Below are 5,563 nucleotides of genomic sequence, written 5' to 3' on the forward strand. Positions count from 1 at the left end.
TTCTACTTTTCAGCCTGGCACTGGTGCCATGGATGTCCACTGTGGGATAAGCCACTGAGTTTTACATTCTTTTTGTGAATTTATGAGTTTATACTTCAATTTAAAAATGCTGTGCATATTTTAAATAAGTACTTTTTAAATTTAGGAGCAAAGATTTTATTTTGTAACTATTAAAAATGTCTAATAATGTTATTTTCCAAATCCTGCACATCTTTGATTACTTTTACCACCTTCACCTGCTTAAGACTGAGTTTATTAAAACCCTCTACACTTATTCTACTTCTAATCTTTATTCCATGTTTTCTCCCTCCTGAGAGCTTTTCCTTTATGTCTTCCAGTGCAGTGTTGTTATTTGATACATTCAAGTTGTTTATGATTTTTCCAGTTTGGGTACACATTAGCCTTTTTTTCTTGCCTGCTTAATAGTATTTTGTTCAGTAGTAAGTCCTGATTTCTTTTAGTTTGCATTTTCCTAGTGTATTTCTTTTTTCTTTTTTTTTTTTTTTGTGGTATGCGGGCCTCTCACTGTTGTGGCCTCTCCCGTTGCGGAGCACAGGCTCCGGACGCGCAGGCTCAGCGGCCATGGCTCACGGGCCCAGCCGCTCCACGGCACGTGGGATCCTCCCGGACTGGGGCACAAACCCGTGTCCCCTGCATCGGCAGGCAGACTCTCAACCACTGCGCCACCAGGGAAGCCCTTTAGTGTAGTTTTTTAATTTTAGCTTTGTATTTTTGATTTCTATTATTTAGTTTTATCTTTTTTTCCTTAATTACTCCTTCTCTTTTTCATTTTTATACTTTCTACTGTTTTGGAAATTCTGGGTCCTATTTTAAATTCTATAAGTGGTTACTTTTATATTTTTCAAATACATTCCATAATTTTCATTTTTTAATTTTTGGAATACATTTTGAAGTAGTATCTTTTCCATCCTTTTTCTTTTCTTTTTTTACATGCTCTTCTAATCTGATTCCTTATCAGTATTAAAATGTAAAACTTGGTTTCAGTGCTCACCATCAGTGAACATATGTTCCTCATTCTTGAACTATTAATTTTACTTTATGTCTTGTTAGCTTAGCTTCTATTTTCAAGAAATTGTTTTCAAGAAGTGTATATGAATAATCTATTTTCTGTGGCCTTAGTTACATGTTATTTTTCCTTTTATGTTTGTTAATATTTGCTTCACTTTATTTTTTCTGTTTATAAATTCTTAGGTGAATAATTTCTGTGTAGGCTTGATACGTGAATCAGGTATGGTATACAATGTATACTTGTCTGGTTTGTTGACTTGGGTGGTTATAAAATATTTTTGGATTAAGAGCTGGAATAGAGTGTGATGTGCACAGCTCTTGGTCTACTCCCAGAGTGCACTGCATTCAAGGCAGCTCCATCCTACTATAAGCCTGCTCTGCTTCCTTTACTGTTGGTCTCCATGAGGTGCATCCTCAGAGGATGTGGTGTGGGACTCCCAGTCAGTATTCCCTCCATCTAACCCTTGGCTGCCTCATACTTCCAGAGACTCTGAGATGATGAGTAAAGGTGGGTTTAGATAAAGTTCTACACTTGCTCCAGATTCTGGCATTAGATTTTTCATCCATCTCTTCAGAACATAAATGTTAACATAGTATAAAAGGTATGGATTTTAGCTTTCTTTCTGAGTTCTCAGGGGTTTTTTGTTTTGGGTTTTTTTTTTTTTTCATGGAAAATTAGGAGATGCTGTGTTGTACCCTCCTATAAAGATACTATTTAAATACAAGAATACAAGTCTACTTTAAAAGGAAATTCATATTTAATCTTAGAAAAATAGATGTATCAGACCGTAAGAATCCAGAGAAGAGAGAGAGCAGGTGGGGGAGAAATGTCAATGTGGGGGAAGGAATGTTGCAGCTGCTTTTTGGCATTTAGCAGAAAGTAGATAATGCTTGTGACAATAACAGCAACACACACTGGAAATGACAGGGCCATATTTCAAGAATTGTACCTGAAAAAATCTTTAGATAGGAAAAATAAAGTAAATAATTACTAAAAAGAGAAATGAGAGGTAATTAATGAACTGGAAAATAATTATTCATAGGCTTTTGCCTCTGTTTTTTACATACTTGCTCATATTAATTGACTACAATATGCTAAGTACTTATAAGCAATATTTCATTTCCACAATAATATTATGAAATGGCTGTAACTTCTCTGTTCTATAGGTGAGGAACATACAGTTAAAATAATTTGCTTAAGGTCACAGAGCTGCCTTCATTTCCTGTCTATGATCTGAAGCAACGGACTGTGTCCTCTTCCATAGTCAGACTGACTCTTTCCACCTGGTAAAGTTAATTTTGAAAATATTGTTTATTAAATATAAAATGAAGTTATAAAGCATATATTTTATTTAAGTGTAAATGTAAAATGTGTGTTTGACAGGATTATGTTGTATATTTACACTCTTCTCACTCATGTAACCAAAGTAAATATAATTGTCAGGTCCTTCCTGATTATTCTAGAACAAATAATCACCTGTTGCCAGCCCTCCTAGGTGAAGATATACTTGCCTGAGAAACTGAAGAATATCTCTTGGACTTTCTTAGAAACTAGACTAGGTTTCTTAGAAACTAGACTAACACTAGATTATTTCACAGCTAGAGGAAGGGTAGAAATATTATTAAGGTAGATATTAACTTTGTAAGGGCAGTAGGTACTAAGTTGTAGTTCAATTGCTACAACAATTGTAGTTGTCAATTGCTCTGATTACTCATATTAGTTTAACATGAGTTTGGCAGCTCTACTTAATTATTAACCTTAATGTGGAGGAGTTGATGATACTACTTTAAGAGTTTTGGCTGGAAAATGACCTTGGCATGCATCAAGAACTCCTTGGCCTGCCAAGAAGTGAATTATAATAAGCTGGTTATGTGCAACATGCCCATATTTGTCCTTGAAACTCTCTAAACCAAACATAAAATCAAGGCCATTAGGAATACATTGAACATCTTTGGGAGAGTGAAAATCAAACTCTTTATGTAGTGTAATTTCCACTTCCATACATATGGAATACAATGTGGGACTTCTGGAGCAGGCTGCCGCGGGCTCGGGCTCAGGGGCAGGCTTGACTGCACGGCCGGGGACCTGCGTCCGCCGGCGGCCTGACTTCTTTGGCTTCGTGAGACCCCAGCCGGGACGCCAGTCCCCTCCAGAATGAAGGTCTTCCTGCCGGTGCTGCTAGCTGCCCTCCTGGGTGTGGAGCGAGCCCACTCCCTGGTGTGCTTCTGTTGCGTGAATAAGAACAGCAACTGGTACTGCCTGAAGCCCACCGTCTGCTCCGATACAAACAACTACTGTGTGAGCATCTCTGCATCCGCTGTTATCGGGAACGTTGTGGACTTTGGCTACACCCTGAACAAGGGCTACTCCCCATTCTGCCCCATCCCGAGCGTCAATCTCCGTGTGGCGTCCGTGGACACCCGCTGCTGCCAGAGCTTCCTGTGCAACATCAGTGAGGCCGACCGCGGGCTGCGAGCCAGCGCCGCTGTGCTGGGCCTCGGGCTCCTGCTCAGCCTGCTGTCGGCTCTGCTACGATTTGGCCCCCTGACCCCCGGGACCCTGTGCCCGGCCCAGACTTCCAAAGTTCAGGAAAGAAGGAAAGCCCAGCTCCTCCCAGACCCAAGAGGATCGCGAAGCCTCCTCCCCTAGACTCCTCCCCCTGCAGAGCCCACTGTCTAGACCCTGGGTCCCCACAGGCAGGCCTGCCCTCTGCACCCACACACCTGCCGGCTACACTTACTTCCCGGTCAGCCTTCCAGGGGGAACCTGGGAACGGAGCCTGAAGGCCCCAGAGTCAGAACCACGTCCCAGGGACATGCTGGGAGGGGCACCTGATCCCAGGCCTGCCCCTGTCCAGGCCCTGTCCGCCCGCAGGTGCGGAAGATGTGCTGTGTGGAGAGGCGCTGGTCCGTGTGTCCTGCTAGGCACGGGTGAGTGTGTGGCCAGGTCTCAGCCTGTGTTGGGGGGCGGGGATGGGAGTAAGCGTCAGGATCCTGGCATCCGCAGCCCCTAGAGCCCCAAGCGCCAGCACAGAACCCCTTTCCCCTGGCATCTCTGCACACCTCATTTCACTCACTTCGAGGGCAGCCTTTAGGAAGACATGCCTTCCACTGTCCCCAGGTCTAGGCTGCTGACCCAGGAATCTGCTCCCAGCCCGAAATCCAGCTGCTCTCGGGCCCCCTCCCTCCACCGCCACACTGGAGCCCTCCTGCTGCTTTGCTGCCTCAAATAAACACAGATGTTCCCACCCCCCGCCCCCCAAAAATGTGGGACTTCTAGCAAATGTGCCCTGTCCGTAACTGGCCAAGTATTATTCAACACTGAGCACCTCTAGGTGTCAGATGACATAAGGGACGCAGTCTTACCATTGGGGTAAGTTTCCTATACCTGAGCAGCAGTGAATCCATTGGTAGGGATGGAGCTTTGAATCAGGGATGCAGATTTTAAATTTGTTTTGCTTTCCTCTGTGTTTGATATAGAGGCTCTACCTTCCTAATAGTCTTAAGCGGGAAGGGAGATCTAGTTATCAGGCTAAGGGCAAAACATGTTTTCTTGAAATTTCTACAGAAAGATATTTCTCTACACACTTTTCTTCCTATCACCTCTTTCCATGTGAACACCCTGGAAAATAATACACAGATGATACAAAGAATGATTCAGAGATGCCTTGCTTTTCCTTAACCTTAGTTTAGAAAATATGTTCTGAAGTCTAATGGTCAAACTGGGAAGCCAAATATTAGGCAAAAGTGTGCTCTCTTACACAGGTGGTTGTACTTCCCTATCTCATCACATTGACCCTGGATTTAATGAGGAGTGGAGATGGAAAGGAAGAAAGGAAAGAAATCAATGCATTTTCCACACTAGCAGCTGGTGTGCATATTACCTGGACTCATGTCCAAGGATGAGTAAGGTTTTATTTTTTTTTAAATCAGTTCACAAAGGAAGGAAACAGTAGGGAATTAGAAACAGGGAACTATGGAGGGAACCTGGGCACAGGTGAAGTTAATTATAGATCTCTTGCCGGTGTTGTGTTTTGGTAGCAGAGCTTAGGTAGCTGCAAACAAGAGCAATTTATGTTCAGTTCTCCCAGCAGGACCTACCCCGAGACAGACTGTCTGGTCAGCACTCCATTCCAAGAAGAAAAAAGAAAAAACACAGAAAGGAATAGGTAAGACGCCATTTGCTTTCCTGATGTATTATTTTCTCTAAGTTTCTTAGCAGTAAACCTTTAGAATGAAAGCCCAATGGACAAACTAACTTTACCTCATGATGTGACTAATTTAAGAGAAGCTCAAAGCCTTGATCACTGTCATCTATTTCTGGCTCTCTGATTTAGCAGACAGATGAAGTGCACTTATAGCTGACAGATGTGGAAATCCATATATAGCCAGACAAATCTCTAGTGGCTACTGATGCAAAATAATATGAGTTGTTTCCACAAAGGTCAGTTGAAATTTGCATTTGAATTTTTCTTCCTGGGGTGCTTTTAATGATAGGATCAGGTCCTTAGGCTCTTGTAGTAAAATGTGCCCT

General features: G+C 42.5%; 1 pseudogene; it reads left to right on the plus strand.

Annotated features, from left to right (window-relative positions):
- Nucleotides 1-3,184: 3,184 nt before the first annotated feature.
- On the plus strand, nt 3,185-3,679 carry LOC132437167 (lymphocyte antigen 6E pseudogene; annotated as a pseudogene).
- Nucleotides 3,680-5,563: the final 1,884 nt, after the last annotated feature.

Source organism: Delphinus delphis, chromosome 14 (assembly GCF_949987515.2).
Source record: "Delphinus delphis chromosome 14, mDelDel1.2, whole genome shotgun sequence".
In the NCBI taxonomy this organism is placed as follows: Eukaryota; Metazoa; Chordata; class Mammalia; order Artiodactyla; family Delphinidae; genus Delphinus; species Delphinus delphis.